Genomic DNA, 17,663 nt, shown 5'->3' on the forward strand with positions numbered 1-17,663 from the left:
ACACCTTGAATAGCCTGAGAGAAAATATTTTTTGTATTTTTTATATCTTCCACATAGTCTTTTGCAAAACAAAACTTTTTAGTTTTGATGAAGTCCAGTGTGTTGATTTTTCACTTAGCACAGTTATGCTTTTGGAATCAAGCTGAAGAACTCTTTCTTAATCTAGTCCTTTCCAGTCCTGTGCCCAAAGATTTTCTTCTGTGTATTTTTTTCTTTCTAAAAACCTTATAGTTTTATATCTACATTCAAGACCAGGATCCATTGTGAGTGGACCTTTGTATAAAGTGTAAGGTCAGGCCTATGATTTGTTTATATTTGTTTATTTATTTATTTAGCCTAATGGTGTCCAGTTGCTTCAGCATCATGTTTTGAAAAGGTTATTATCCTACATACATTAAATTGCTTTTGCACTTTTGTAAAAATCCAGTTGCACATATTTGTGTGGATCTCTCTGGAATCTCTCCCTTATCCCATTGACCTATATGGCTAAGCCTCTGTCAATACCACACACTTATTACTCCTATAGCTATATAATGTCTTGAAATCAAATAGAGTGATATCTCTCTCTCTTTTTTTATTCCTTGTTAAAGAGTGTCTGAACTTCGGAGGATCTGTGCCTTTTAAATAAATTTTAGAATAAGTTGTCTAAGTCTACAGAAAACTTCCTGGGTTGTTGGTGGAAATTGCACTAAAGCTATGAATCAGTTTGTGGACAATAAACATCATACTATGTTAAATCCTCCAATCCATAAAAGGTATTTTTTTCCATTTATCTAGGTTCCCTTTGATTGTTCACTAATTCTATCCTGTGTCACCTCAATACTACTAACTGAACTATCCAAAAAGGATTTTCAAATTTTTCATTTTAAAAGAAATTTTTGTTCTATAATTTGGCTGTTTTTTATAATGTCATTGATTTGCTGAGATCTATATTTTCATATTTTTCAAGACATTTTATAATTGTTCAATCATTTTCATGATTATTGCTTTTAAGTTCTTGTTAGTTGATTCCAACATCTGATTCCTGTTGGCCTCAATGTTGGTATTATGGATTGTCTTTTCGCATTTAGGTTGTGATTGTCCTGGTTTGGAGTATGTTGGAGAATTTTTTTTATTGCATTCTAGAAATTTTAGCAATTATTCTAGGAGAATCTGAATCCTATTTTGAAATCTTTATTATATCAAGTCTCTATCCTGTTGAAGTTTGCTATGCAAGTCCTACTTTTATGCACTGTGGATCTAAGAATTATGATTTCCAAATCCTTTACAGTGCTGTTTTGGTTTTTCTTGTGGTGCTGTGGCTTCCATTGATCCTTGCTGGTTTGCTTGATTGGGCGAGAGGAACCACCCCAGGACAGGCTACCTTTGCTAGGGAAGGTAGTATCCAGTCCATGGGTTGCAGTCCTGACATCCTCTTTGCTGGTTCCCCCTTAAGGTATCTCTGGTTGGGGCCAGGCAGTCTCAGGCTGTACAGGAGAAGAGAGCACTTTCAGATGACTGGGGCTGCTTGTTCTCGTGGATTCCCCTTGCAGTTCATTCTTCTTCTTCTCCTTTTCCTTCTTCTTCACCTTCTCTTCCTTCTCCTTTTCCTCCTTCTCCTTCTTCCTCTACCATCCTCCTTTTCCTCCTCCTTCTTGGTTTCAATGTAGGTCAATTTCTGTTTCTACCTTGTACCCTTTCATTTTTTATCAAATCAATGAATTTGAGTTTTAACACAAGATGTTTAAAACTTAGTCATGTGTTTATGGACTATGCCACATAACATAACCACCGAAACGAATCTATGGGTTTATACTGTTATGTTGTAACAAGATTTCAAAGCAGAAACAAACATTCCTTTTTGGATATTTTTAAAAAATTCTGATATGAATTCTTCCAAAGGAGGAATCATAAAATTAACTGTAGTTTTAGTAAGTAGTTATTAATTTAGAAATGAAAAATTTTATAGTAAGTTAGGTTTATTAACATACAAATCAAAGATGTCTGGACTTCAGAGTATTGGTGGACAAAGTATTTTCTGAGCATTGTAAAGAACAATTCATTAACATTATATGAAATCTTGTTTCTTATCTGATTGTTGACAGTGTTGAATTGGGCTGAATATGTTTTCTCTGGCTTCATGTGCCTATCCATTTGTCCTACTAAGCATCTGAACACTGATTATAAATTAAGTACTATATTAGGTGTTTTGAGGAATTTGAAGATGAGCGAAATTATGGTCCCTTTACATGTCAGAGTCAACCTTTCTTCTGCCACTCCTGACAATGTGTACACCTGAGCCATCCCATACTCACTGCACATAGATTCCCAATCTTTCCATCTTTTCACAGGAATAGCTGTGAATGGCTTTCCATCTAATATTTATCTAGCAAATTCCTTGATCTTTTTCAAATGTCACTGACTCTGGGAAGATCCCTCCATCTCCTGAGGCAGATTCAATCACCACCATGGAATTTTCATATCTTTATATTAGCAGGTGTGTGATGGTTGATGTTTTAAGTGTCAGCTTGATTGGATTAAGACATACCCAGATATCTGGTAAAACATTATTTCTGAGTATATCTGTAAGGCTGTTTCCCTATGAGATTGACATTTAATTGGTGGTCTGAGTAAGGAAGATCTGCCTTTACCCAATATAGGTAAGCACCATCTAATCCCATAATGGCCTGGATAGAACAAAAAAGTAGAAGAGAGGTAAATTTATGCTTTCTCTTTCTTTCTGTATCATCTGGAATTGGGACACCATTTTCTCTTGCCCTTGGACATCAGAACTCTAGGTTCTCTAGTATTCAAATTTTGGACTTGCACCTGCAGCCCCCCAGGACTCAGGTCTTTGTTCCTGGACTGAGAATTACACTGTTGATTTCCCTGGTTCTGAGGTTATCAGACTAGAACTGAACCATGCTATTGGCTTCCTGGTGTCTTAGTTAGCTTTTTCACTGCTGTGACTAAAAGGCTTGACCAAAACAATCATAGAGGAGGACTCACAGTTTTAGAGGTCTCAGTTTATAGACAGATGGATCTATTCCTCAGGGCTTGAGATGAGGCTGAACATCATGGCAGAAGAGTGTGGTGGAGGGAAGAAGTTCACATGATGATCAGAAAGCAGAGAGAGAGACTCCATTTGCCAGATACAAATATAGACCCCAAAGCCACACTCCCAATGCCCACCTCCTCTCCAGTCACACCCCATCTGCCTTCAGTTACCACTCAATTCCGTCAAGCAATTAATTCAGTAATTGGGTTAAGGCTCTGATAACCCAATCATTTCTCCTCCAAACCTTGCATTGTGTCACATGTGAACTTTTGGGGGACACCTCACATCCAACCCTAACACCTGGTTCTCCAACTTGCAGATGACCTCTTGTGGGACTTCTCAAACCTCCATAATTGTGATCCAGTTCCCCTCAAAAAGTTCCCCTTTGTCCTTGTCTCTCCTCCCACCTTTCTTCTTTCTTTCTTTCCTATCTATCTATTTATCTATCTATCATTTGTCTTTGTTGGTGCTGTTTTTGTGGAGAACCCTAATACACAGGTATAACCTTTTACTGTACCCTATTTTATTAGTCTCTCCCTGTTAACCAGGGAGTACTTGATTAGAGGACTGCTTTATTCAGGTCTTCAGGACCTGGTACAGGAGTGACAAATAGTACTTTCACAGCATTTCTTTTATTCAACAAATAATTTTCAGGGTCACCACGTTCGGCCACTTTGGCTTGAATACAAAGGAACTCTGCAGGGTTTCATCATAAGCTGTGGTGTACTTCAGTGCTGTCGTAGAGCCACTTGGAGAGATCTCTTTATTGCATTCCTACATTTGCTAGTCATGGGCCAGTAATACAGCAGTGAATAAAAGCAAAAATCACAAAATTGTGTCTTGTATGAATGAATTGGTCATTGCTTCATCCCTGGGGTTTCAAAAGAAAGAGTGCTTTCTAAGGTCATATTCTGAAAAGTGTTACCCACTTGGTGATAATCTAAATAACTATTAAAAGTTTTTGTTCTAACTTTAAAATATATCTCCTCAGAGTGAAAATATTATCTCATACATATCAAGTATTTTTGCCAAGTGAATAGCAATGACTTATACTTTGTAGACTTAAATATAGGATTATGAGTTTCCTGAAGCGAGTACATGTACATTTCTCCTTTTATATTTCTTAAATTTACTCACTTGTCTATCAAGACATGAAAAGTGAACTTACATAAATACATAAGTAAATAAACATCATTGATTGGCACTCACAGAATGCAAGACCTACCCTCCCAGTGTGCACGGCAGGGACAGACCAATTCAATTTCAAAACACTTTGCCACTCATTATTTGAATATGAAATTAAAACTAATTATTGGCTTTAAAACAGAATCACAAGCAATAACAAATATACCTTTACCTACCTATGCATGTGTTGTTTTCTTAAAAATTACCTTTCCACTAAAAAAAATAATTATAATACCTATACAAACCCACTTGGGGTCTCTTTCAAGATCAGTAATTAGTTTCCAATTTAAATAGGAGCCATAGACTCTCCTTTTGATTTAATATTGTTAATTCTATTTTCTTCAGCAACAACACATTTGAAAGAAAAAGGCATCCATTAGCCATTTCCACCAGGCATAGAATAGAAAACAGGCTCAGTCTTCAGGAAGAGCAATGAAGGGAACTTTTTCAACTTGTGTTTTCTTCATCTTGTTCAGAGACAGATATAGGCTTTAGGGACCCTGAATGTTATGCAGTTTGAAGCATCCTTTTTAGGAAAATAGTACAAAATTAGACATGAACATGACTATTTAGAATGAAAAAAATGTAGTTTTACAAGCTGACAAATACTACAATGAAGTAAAAAAAAAAAGCCAAAAATATTAACTTCTCAACATTTCTCTACCATGTTCCAACGCTTTTTAGTTACCTTATTCTACAACAGTGACCTTGTGATATTTTCTCCAGAGAGAATAGAAATATCATCCAATCTCTTTTTTCTAAATAACTAATCATAAAGATGCGTAGATTTGTGACCTCTGCCACACGCACGTTGACTTTCACAGGGCTCTGGTTGGTTTGTTCCTCATACACAGAAGAGCTCTGATCAACTGTATATCCTGAAATTTCCATTAAAATAAAACAAAATATCTTGTATATTTCTGCTACATTACTCTATGTATTCCCAATAGGAGACAGCTTCCACACTGACAAGGTATCAAGGGAAATGTTTACAACAGTTTACTTATAATCTGAAGAGTTTTCCATAGTTTAGCTCTGATTCCACCTGCCTCAAATCTTCCCTTTTCTCCTTATCCGTGTACTCTTCATGCTGTGGAACAAGTTATTACATGACTTAACCCCACACTTCTGTAAAGTGATACCAGGTGAAGGGGAGCAGGGTAGGAGTGATACTTCAAGTAATAACATCTCCATGCTTAGAAGTCATTGTGCCCCGCACGAACACACCCCACCTCAGGCAAACCAAGAACATCACCAAGGCAACTTCCCACACTGGATCCCAAATGTGCCAATGACCATCTTGATACCACAGGTCATTAGGGAAGGTAAGACTCAAAGTTTAATCAGAGTGGAAAGGGGCAGTAATCCTGAGTAAATATTGTTAACATAGTGCACAGTTTCAAAATTTACAGAAACATATGACCATATAAACATATTAAGAATATTGCTTCCAGAGCTTTGAAGATTCCTATGCAAACACAGGGCCCTGAACTTCATTCGGGAGTTTCAGAGTGAAACTCTTGTTCTCTTGACTTCCCCAAGTTAAATGACAACAAATGATCCTTACAGAAATCCACATACATAGTTCAACTAGGTCCTAAAGTCCTTGATTTATGAGCTCACCTTCTCCTTTAAAGTCCAAATAAAAGGACTCGAGTCCCTTTTGCATATACTTATGGTGCCTGAGACATGCTTTCCAGGGATTCTAGGGATTTCTGGTGAAGAGAGGATACTTTCTATCCTCTGATAATTATTAATTCTTGCTTCATATCTCTCTTAGTTTAAGTTAATTTTTGACACTTTCTACTAGCTCAACACTCACTACTCTTGTCCAATAGTGGTCAAAGCATATTCCATTTTTTACTCCTTAGCAACAATAACAACAAAACATCCCATTGCAATGGTAAAAGGAAATAGGAACTGCAGTGAAGAATAATTGGTAAGAACTTTTTGGTAGTTAATTCCATAGTATCACTATAACAATATGAATTTTACAAAGTCACAAAAAATGAAATATCCTAAGTTCATTCAGACTGCTACAACAAAATACTAGGTGGCTAAGACAGCAGACATTTATTTTTCATAGTTCTAGATGCTGGGAAGTGTTAACTCAAGTTTCCAGCTGATTGGGTTCCTGATGAGGGCTCTCTTTCTGGTTTACAGACAAGTTGCTGCTATAGTTTGGATCTTGAAGATCACCCAAAGACCCCTGTGTTGATGTCATGATCCAAAGCCTGTAGAGCTATTGGGAATTCGTATAACTTTTAGCAGGGGGCAAGAGGGGGTTGTGGAAGGAAGTTAGGCCATTCTGAGAAGGCTCTTGAGGAAAATATCAGGACCCTCCTCTTTCATTCACTTTTCTTCCTGGCTGCCATGAGGTGAGAAGTTTGCTTTCCTATTCTTTTTTTTTTTTTTTTCTTTTTTGAATTTTATTTATTTATGTATATATTTATTTACTTATAGGTAACTGGGATTGAACCAAGGGGTGCTTTACACTGAACTAAATCCCTGTTTTTTATTTTTTATTTTGAGAAGGGTCTGATAAATTTTTTTTTTTATTATAAAACTGTAAACAAATGGGATACATGTTGTTTCTCTGTCTGTACATGGCGTAAAGGCATACCATTTGTGTAATCATAAATCTACATAGGGTAATGTTGTTTGATTCATTCTGCCATTTTTTCCCTTCCCCCCCTCCCCTCCCACCCTTCCCCTCCATCTATACAGTCCTTCCTTCCTCCATTCCTGCCCCCCTCCCTAAACCCAACTCCAACCCCAACACTAACCCTTCCCGCCCCCCATTATGTGTCATCATCCACTTATTAGCGATATCATTCTTCCTTTGGTTTTTTGAGATTGGCTTATCTCACTTAGCATGATATTCTCCAGTTTCATCCATTTGCCTGCAAATGCCATAATTTTATCGTTCTTTATGGCTGAGTAATATTCCATTGTATATATATACCACATTTTCTTTATCCATTCATCAATTGAAGGACATCTAGGTTGGTTCCACAATCTGGCTATTGTGAACTGAGCAGCTATGAACATTGATGTGGCTGTATCTCTGTAATATGCTGATTTTAAGTCCTTTGGGTATAGGCCAAGGAGTGGGATAGCTGGGTCAAATGGTGTTCCCATTCCAAGTTTTCTAAGGAATCTCCACACTGCTTTCCAGAGTGGCTGCACTAATTTGCAGCCCCACCAGCAATGTAAGAGTGTACCTTTCTCCCCACATCCTCGCCAACACCTGTTGTTGGTTGTATTCTTGATAATTGCCATTCTAATTGGGGTGAGATGGAATCTTAGGGTGGTTTTGATTTGCATTTCTCTTATTACTAGAGATGTTGAACATTTTTCCATATGTTTGTTGATTGCTTGTATATCTTCTTCTGTGAAGTGTCTATTCATTTCCTTAGCCCATTTGTCGATTGGATTATTTACATTCTTGGTGTAGAGTTTTTTGAGTTCTTTATAGATTCTGGAGATTAGTGCTCTATCTGAAGTATGATTGGCAAAGATTTTCTCCCACTCTGTAGGCTCTTTCTTTGCATTGCTGATAGTTTCCTTTGCTGAGAGAAAGCTTTTTAGTTTGAATCTATCCCAGTTATTAATTCTTGCTTTTATTTCTTGTGCTATGGGAGTCCTGTTGAGGAAGTCTGGTCCTAAGCCGACATGTTGAAGCTCTGGACCTACTTTTTCTTCTATAAGATGCAAGGTCTCTGGTCTGATTCCGAGATCCTTAATCCATTTTGAGTTTAGTTTCGTGCATGGTGAGAGATATGGGTTTAGTTTCATTCTGTTGCATATGGATTTCCAATTCTCCCAGCACCATTTGTTGAAGAGGCTATCTTTTCTCCATTGCATATTTTTGGCCCCTTTGTCTAGTATGAGAAAATTGTATTTATTTGGGTTTGTGTCCGTGTCCTCTATTCTGTACCACTGATCCACCTTTCTATTTTGGTACCAATACCATGCCGTTTTTGTTACTATTGCTTTGTAGTAGAGTTGAAGATCTGGTATTGCGATACCCCCTGCTTCACTCTTTCTGCCAAGGATTGCTTTAGCTATTCTGGGTTTTTTATTCTTCCAGATGAATTTCGTAATTGCTTGCTCTATTTCTGTAAGGTACATCATTGGGATTTTAATTGGAATTGCATTGAATCTGTATAGCACTTTTGGTAGTATGGCCATTTTGACAATATTAATTCTTCCTATCCAAGAACATGGGAGATCTTTCCATCTTCTAAGGTTTTCTTGAATTTCTTTCTTTAGTGTTCTGTAGTTCTCATTGTAGAGGTCTTTCACCTCTTTTGTGAGATTGATTTCCAAATACTTTATTTTTTTTGAAGCTATTGTGAATGGGGTAGTTTTCCTAATTTCTCTTTCTGAAGATTCATCGCTTATATATAAAAATGCCTTAGATTTATGTGCATTGATCTTATATCCCGCTACTTTACTGAATTCACTTATGAGATCTAAAAGTTTTCTGGTGGAATTTCCTGGTTCCTCTAAGTATACCATCACATCATCAGCAAATAGGGATAGTTTGAGTTCTTCTTTTCCTATTCGTATCCCTTTAATTTCTTTGGTCTGTCTAATTGCTGTGGCTAGAGTTTCAAGGACGATATTGAATAGAAGTGGTGAAAGAGGGCATCCCTGCCTTGTTCCAGTTTTTAGAGGGAATGCTTTCAGTTTTTCACCATTTAGAATGATATTAGCCATGGGCTTAGCGTAGATGGCCTTTACAATGTTAAGGAATGTTCCCACTATCCCTATTTTTTCTAGTGTTTTGAGCATGAAGGGGTGCTGTATTTTATCAAATGCTTTTTCTGCGTCTATCGAAATAATCATGTGATTCTTGACTTTAAGTCTATTGATATGGTGAATGACATTTATTGATTTTCTGATGTTGAACCAACCTTGCATCCCTGGGATGAAACCCACTTGATCATGGTGCACTATCTTTTTAATATGTTTTTGTATGCGATTTGCTAAAATTTTGTTGAGAATTTTTGCGTCGATGTTCATTAAGGATATTGGTCTGAAATTTTCTTTCCTCGATGTGTCTCTGTCTGGTTTAGGAATCAGGGTAATATTGGCTTCATAGAATGAGTTTGGGAGAGTTCCCTCCTCTTCTATTTTCTGGAATACTTTGAGAAGTATTGGAATGAGTTCTTCTTTAAAAGTTTTGTAGAACTCGGCTGAGAACCCATCTGGTCCTGGACTTTTCTTTGTTGGAAGGCTTTTGATGACTTCTTCTATTTCATTACTTGGAATTGGTCTATTTAAATTGTGTATGTCCTCCTCGTTCAGTTTAGGCAATTCCTATGTCTCTAGAAACCTGTTGATGTCTTCGAAATTTTCTATTTTGTTGGAGTATAGATTTTCAAAATAGCTTCTAATTATGTTTTGTATTTCAGTCGTGTCTGTTGTGATATTTCCTTGTTCATTCCGAATTGTAGTGATTTGGGTTTTCTCTCGTCTTCTCTTTGTTAGTGTGGCTAAAGGTTTATCAATTTTGTTTATTTTTTCGAAGAACCAACTATTTATTTTGTCAATTTTTTGTATTGTTTCTTTCGTTTCAATTTCGTTGATTTCAGCTCTCAGTTTAACTATTTCCTGTCTTCTACTACTTTTGGTGTTGGTCTGTTCTTCTTTTTCTAGAGCTTTGAGCTGTAGTGTTAGGTCATTTATTTTTTGAGTTTTACTTCTTTTATTAAATGCGCTCCATGAAATAAATCTTCCTGTAAGTACTGCTTTCATAGTGTCCCAGAGATTTTGATATGTTGTTTCTTTGTTCTCGTTTACCTCTAAGAATTTTTTAATTTCCTTCCTAATATCTTCTTTTATCCATTCATCATATAGTAGCATATTGTTTAATCTCCAGGTGTTGGAGTAGTTTCTGTTTTTTACTCTTTCATTAATTTGTAACTTCAATCCATTATGATCTGATAGAATACAAGGTAGTGTCTCTATCTTCTTGTATTTGCTGACATTAGCTTTGTGGCATGATATATGGTCTATTTTAGAGAAGGATCCATGTGCTGCTGAGAAGAAAGTGTATTCGCTCTTGGTTGGATGGTATATTCTATAAATGTCTGTTAAGTCTAAATTATTGATTGTGTTATTGAGATCTATGGTTTCTTTGTTCAATTTTTGTTTGGAAGATCTGTCCAGTGGTGAAAGAGGCGTGTTAAAATCACCTAGTATTATTGTGTTATGGTCTATTTGGTTTCTAAAATTGAGAAGGATTTGTTTCACATACATGGATGAGCCACTGTTTGGGGCATAGATGTTTATGATTGTTATATCTTGCTGATTTATGCTTCCCTTAAGCAGTATGAAATGTCCTTCTTTATCCCTTCTAACTAACATTGGCTTGAAGTCCACATTATCTGAAATGAGGATGGATACTCCAGCTTTTTTGCTGAGCCCATGTGCATGGTATGTTTTTCCCCATCCTTTCACCTTTAGTCTATGGGTATCTCTTTCTATGAGGTGAGTCTCTTGCAGGCAACATATTGTTGGATCTTTCTTTTTAATCCAATCTGCCAGTCTATGTCTTTTGATTGATGAATTCAAGCCATTAACATTCAGGGTTATTATTGAGATATGATTTGTATTCCCAGTCATTTGGTTCATATTTAAAATTTTTGACACATCTTGGTTCCTCCTTTATTTGACAGTTCCTTTAGGATAATTCCTCCCTTTGCTGATTTGCTTCTTTGTTTTTTATCTCTTCCTCATGAAATATTTTGCTGAGAATGTTCTGTAATGCTGGCTTTCTTTTTGTAAATTCTTTTAGCTTTTGTTTATTATGGAATGATCTTATTTCATCGTCAAATTTGAAGGTAAGTTTTGGTGGGTATAAGATTCTTGGTTGGCATCCATTTTCTTTCAGAGCTTGAAAAATGTTGTTCCAGGCCCTTCTAGCTTTTAGGGTCTGGATTGAAAAATCTGCTGATATCCGTATTGGCTTCCCCCTGAATGTAATTTGGTTCTTTTCTCTCACAGCCTTTAAAATTCTGTCTTTATTTTGTATGTTAGGTATTTTCATTATAATGTGCCTTGGTGTGGGTCTGTTGTAATTTTGTGTATTTGGAGTCCTATAAGCCTCTTGGACTTGATTTTCCATTTCATTCTTCAGATTTGGGAAATTTTCTGATATTATTTCATTGAATAGATTGTTCATTCCTTTGGTTTGTTTCTGTAAGCCTTCCTCAATCCCAATAATTCTCAAATTTGGCCTTTTCATGATATCCCATAGTTCTTGGAGATTCTGTTCATGATTTCTCACCATCTTCTCTGTTTGTTCAACTTTGTTTTCGAGGTTAAATATTTTGTCTTCAATATCTGAAGTTCTGTCTTCCAGCTGTTCTATCCTATTGGTTATGCTTTCTATGGAGTTCTTAATTTGGTTTATTGTTTCCTTCATTTCAAGGATTTCTGTTTGGTTTTTTTTCAATATCTCTAACTCTTTATTGAAATGATCTTTTGCTTCCTGAATTTGCTCTGTTAACTGTTGATTGGTGCGATCGTTCAATGCCTGCATTTGCTCTTTCATCTCATCGTTTGCTTCCCTAATCATTTTAATTATGTACATTCTGAACTCCCTTTCTGTCATTTCTTCTGCCATGCTGTCGTTGGATTTTATTGATGTAACATCTAGATTTGTTTGGGGCATTTTCTTCCCTTGTTTTCTCATATTGTTCAGGGATCAGTGGGTCATTAAGATATTGCAGGTTTCCTCTATCAACTTATAATGTCCCTGAAGATTGCTAGTATATCCCCTCTTATCCTTCAGTAGCCTGAAGTCTTGGAGGAGGTTGATAATGCAGAGCTCCACGAAGAAGCTGCCTCTCTAGGTGTGGTAACCCTCAGGTGGCGTATATTCCCTGCTAGTGGGCGGAGGTGCCTCCACTTGTTGACCAATGGTCATCCAATGGGGAAGTAGACTGTGGGCTGAGGCAAGGCCTGTTTGTGCCTATGTCTCTGGCTTTACCGTCCCTGTGGGAAAACCTCCCCCGGCCGGGAAGAGTCACTCGGTGGGGACGTCTCGCTAGTCAGTTGCCCTCCTAGAGGTTCCCCTCAATCTACAACTACCACCTGGGCTGGGCTGTCTTCTTCTGCAATGATCCCAGGGGCCTGGACCTACGTCCTGGGCCTGGGAGCCTCACCCTTCGCAGGCAAGTCTCCTTAGGCTGCCTCTCCCAGAGAATCTGCCCGCCGCCCTGGAAACTTCGCTCCGCCCCTAGGCGTGTCTCTGTGTGGCTCTTCCAGCAAGAAGCCACCTAGCTCCTGGGACCCTGCTCTGCACCAATCGCCTGGCTATGCAGCCCCTCCCCTGAGCCACCACCTGGAGCCCCGTACAATAGCTCCGAGACATAGAGACCCGCCACACACCTCCTCCTCCGGACAGCCGCCCGGTTTCCGACGCAGTCACTAGGAATCCAAACAACTCACTTCGGGTCTCCTCCTCCCGCCAACCACCCGTAGCCCTAGGCAGTCACTCCAAGTCCAAGTGACCCGCCCTGTTCCTCCTCCTCCTCCTTGGGGTAGCCCCCCAGGTGTTCAGGAACGGTGGCTCCGAGACCAGGTGACTCACCACGCTCCTCCTCCAGGCAGGCCACCGGTGTTCAGGAGCAGTTGCTTTTAGTCCAATCAGCTCACCACTCGCCTCCTCCTCTGGCAACCGCCTGTGGTTCTGAGGCAGTCACTCCCAGGCTAAGCGTCCCATTGCTCTCCTCCTCCAGGCAGGCCACCAGTGTTCTGGAGCAGCTGCTCCGAGTTCAAACAGCTCGTCACGCAGCTCCTCCTTTGGCAACCGCCCGCAGCTCTGATGCAGTCACTCCCAGGTCAAGCAACACGCCGCGCTCCTCCTCCTCCTCCGGGCAACCTCCCGGCACTCAGGAGCACCCACTCTGAGTTCAAACAGCTCACCACGCAGCTCCTCCTCTGGCAACCGCCCGTGGCTCTGATGCAGTCACTCCTAGACCCAAGCGACCCGCCGGGCCTCTCCTCCTCCTCCGGGGAATCCCCCGGTGTTCGGAAGCGGTCACTCTGGGTCCAAACAGCTCGCCACGCAGCTCCTCCCCAGGCAGCCACCCGGAGCCCCAGCGGCTGCTCGAGTCCAAGCGCTATGCTGAGCCGCCTCCTCTACGATGATCCCAGTTGTCCGTGTTTACCGCTCCAGCGGGGGGAGGGGCGTCTCGCCGAGCAACTCCACTTCACAAATTCCCTGCGTTCCGGGGCTACCGCCCCATCCGGGACACCTCCCCAACAGGAGAGACTCACCCGGTGGCTTTGAGTTGGTCCCAAGTCTCTCACTATCTCCTCTTTTGAATCTTGCGTCCTGGAGCAGCGTGAAATGCAGCCGCCCTCTAGTCCGCCATCTTGGCCCGCCCTGCTTTCCTATTCTTGATGTGCTGTCTTGCAACAGGGTCAGCTGGTCATGGACTGGAACCTCTGAAACTATGAGCTAATTGAAACCTTTCCTCTTTTTAAGTTCATCTATTTTTGGCATTTTGTTATAGTAAGAGAAATCTGACTAACACAGTTACCTTCTCTCTATATGTTCACAAGATGAGAAGAAAGTGCTAGTTTCTCTTTCTAACCTTATAAGGGCACTAAGCCCATCATGAGGGCCCACCCCCATGACCATATCTAAACCTAATTGTTTCTCAAAGGTCTCATCTCCAAATATCATCATCATATTGGGAGTTAGGGCCTCAACATATAAATCAGAAGGGGAACAATTCAGTCCATAGCACAAAGTAACTTTTTCATCTATGGCTGGAGTTCATGTACATCCTGGACTCATTGCTGATGACAGGAAAGTTCATCTTGACAATTCCATGTAATGTAGCTACTGTTTTCAAAATCAGTTTCCTTTGGGTAAGTGCCCAACACAAAATGAAGATTCTAGTTCCAATTCTGCCACAAATCAACTGTGAATTGCTGGACAATTCACTTAATTTCTAAGAGTTTCTGGTTCCTCATTCTGGCAGTTGGCCTTAATTAGTGATCAGGCTGGTGTATGCATACCTCTTCTGGCATACAAAGACTTTCTAAAGGATATGCAGGCTCTGTAGTTTTAAGGAAATTAATTTGCTTCTCTTTCTCCACTCGTATATTTTTCCAGTACAAAAGTACATTTCTACCTCCCACTGCATAATTGACTTTCTCTCTCTCCATGTATAGGTATAATACACTCTTCAGCTATTTTAGATCTTACTATATTGCTTTGTCTTGAATACAAGGACCCCAAATAGAGTTACTTTGAAAATTGAAAGTTTTTTTTTCCTTATAAGCCTATCATAGGGCATCTTGGTTTTGCCAGCTTTACAGTTTTCCTGATAGTGGCAAAAAATGACATTAGAATTGGGATGTTTTAGTCCTTATTAGATGGTTCTGAAATCCAACATGTGGTATAAAGTGGGCAGAAGGAATAAGAGCAAACTTCTTTGGTAACCCTATCTTTGCCATCCCCTGACCATTGTCTGAGAAAGCAGCATTTTCGATAGTATTGATAGTAAGAATAAATAAAGGAGAACACTAGAAAACAGTAAATTCTAGAAATAATTTTCTCATGTATTTAAATACAGTTTTATTTCATCTTTTCTTTATACCAATCTCTTATTTCATTAGCTGGGAAGAAAAACAACTTTAAACTGCCAAAGTAGTACAGGCTAATGATGCTTTCTCTCTAATTGAAATTGTGATGTCTGGTCTCTTATTTTTCAAATTGTGTTGGATAAAACTACAGATACAAATTGTGTATGGTTTCTTTTAACAGTAGTATGAATTTTACAAAAGGTACTAAAACCCATTTTTCCAACTAATTGTAATCAATGCAGTCAATATTGTCATATCACCTATAAATTGCTTAATATTTTCTATTTTTTGTTAATGCAAAATGCAGATAGAACTGATTATTTTTTGTAATATGTATTTTGCTTTTTCATTAAACATAGGTCATACAATTTTTGTCTAAACACTGCATGGAGTCATTTCTGAATTATTTTTTGTAGTTGAACTCATACATACTCCTTTACTGAAGGAAAACTGCTCTTTCCATTCCCATTGCTTTATCATTTATAATTTTAGCTTTCTAATATCAGCAGTATAAGGGATAAAATGAAAATTTGAGGATACTCTTTTGAAAGCTCTCTGTTTTGGTTTAACACATAAGGAACTAAGATGTTCTTGCAACAGGAAAAATGCAGAACAAAGAAAGGCAACCTTTTTCTTAGATTCTTCAGAGGTCCAGGATGAAATACTGCCTTGAACTGCATAGAGAGGTGGATAGAGAGATTCATAGCTTATAGGGAGCAAAAGCCCAACAGCAGACACCCTCAACTGAAGCCAGTGATGAATTGAGAGGCGTTCAGTGTGAACCAGCTAGAGAGTTAGGTCTCAAGAGGCCCAGTCTTGGTGGAAGAGGGTTGGAGATCCACAGGAGCTGTAGGAGTTCTATCAGGTTCTCACCATAAAAGATCTGACTGGAAGAGTAGAACCATAGCCAAACTGGAATATACCCAGAACTCCCTGTTCTTAATAAGGCCTACCATCAAGGGAAACTATTTTATTATAGTGTAACTGACTAGGATTTGGAGCCTTATAGTTGCTAACCTAACTGACCTAGAGGAAGAGAATGCCCCACCCAGTCATTAATAATGACTCAGTTGATAATGCTGTATTGTGTATTTGAAATTTGCTAGGACAATAGATTTTTGTCCTCACCACACACACACCATACTGTAACTACATGAGGTAATGGATGTGTATGTACATTAAATCATTATGTTGTATACTTTAAACAAATTCAGTTTTTATTTGTCAATTATACTGCAGTGAACCTGGGGGGAAGTCAATGAGTTTAAAGAAACATCAATAGAAACCTCCAAACTGACATGCAAGAGGGAAAAAAAAAAAATGAAGAAGATAGAGTGGCGTATCCAAGAATCATGGGACAGTTACAGAAGGTATACGTATGCTAATGGAAAAGGGAGAAAGGAATAGAAGAAATATTCGCAATAATAATGACTGAGAATTTCCCCAAATTTGTGTCAGATAGCAAACCACAGATCCAGGAAGCGCAGAGAACACCAAGTAGAACAAATACTAAAACATTTCTATATGTAGGCATGTCATATTCAAACTACAGGAGGTCAAAGACAAAAAGAAAATCTTGACAGAACCTTGGGTGGTGGGGTGAGCAGGGAAATATTGGTGTAGGTAGTTAGAGATGATCAGGAAAGGGAGAAGGGGGAAAGTAGAGAGGGTTGGGCTGTGAAAGGTCCCCTGACCAACAACTAATCCAGAGGACTCAGAACCCATCACGAGCATCATAGGATATAAATCCTATCCCTTTGCACAGGGGGCTACTATGGAATAAACCCCTCTTAGGAAGATGGGCAGCATACTCAGAGCCCAAAATGGCACCACCAGTCTCTCCCACATTCCAGAAGGAGGCCCAGGACTCTCCTGTAGATTTATGGTCAACCATGTTCCCAAGGTCACACATGCACCCACAAACTGCTCCAAGGGTCAGTTGACCATTATATGACCTGCTGAGAGTGGTTTTAGGGCAGAAAAGGCAAAGTGATCCAAGTATACAGGCACATGCCCTGAGTTTTCATATAGCACAGGCATATTGGACATCCCCAATCAGGCAGCGGCCGTGCAAGAGGCATGGCTACCTGACACACCCCAAAGTTGCACGCTACTGCAAATTATCAACCCCTGTTCTAAGAAAAGCCCAAAGAAAGCCCAATCGTTTTGGTACATTTTGGTTCCTCACCAATATGCCCAACACACTCTCTGGGCTGTGAGCTCACTTTCTCTTGCCTTTCCCTCACCTTGCAATAAACCTGCTCTAATTATCATCCCTGGCTTGCTGTACTTTCTGTCTCTGCTCCAGGTTAACTGTCCTAATCTTAGGCATTGCACTCAAAGACTGAGGATCACTCCACAGTCGGGTCTCAACCTCCAGTAACAGAGAGGAACACGTGAAGATTACTTTGGGCTTCTTTTCAGAAGCCATGTAAGCAAGAAGAACGTGCAGTGCAATATTTAATGTGTTCAGAGGATATTATTTCTACTGCAGTTTGAACTTTTCGTGTACTTTTTCTATCTTAAAAGAGGCTCTGAGGGCTGGGGTTGTGGCTCAGTGGTAGAGTGCTTGCTTAGCATGTGGGAGGCACTGGGTTTGTTTCTCAGCATTGCATATAAATAAATGAATAAAATAAAGGTCTATCAACACCTGAAAAAATATTTTGAAAAAAGAAGCTCTGATAGAACGTTTCTTTAGTGGTCTCCAATAAACCATGCTTCCCAGTATTCTCACAATTTTGTAGACCTCTTCCATATTGACTCTGGGTTTGACTACTAGTTATTTGTTTCTTAGGTTTTAGTGGTGTTTAGCTTTGGGTGGGTA

This window comes from Sciurus carolinensis, chromosome 8, assembly GCF_902686445.1.
Source record: "Sciurus carolinensis chromosome 8, mSciCar1.2, whole genome shotgun sequence".
NCBI classification, from domain to species: domain Eukaryota; kingdom Metazoa; phylum Chordata; class Mammalia; order Rodentia; family Sciuridae; genus Sciurus; species Sciurus carolinensis.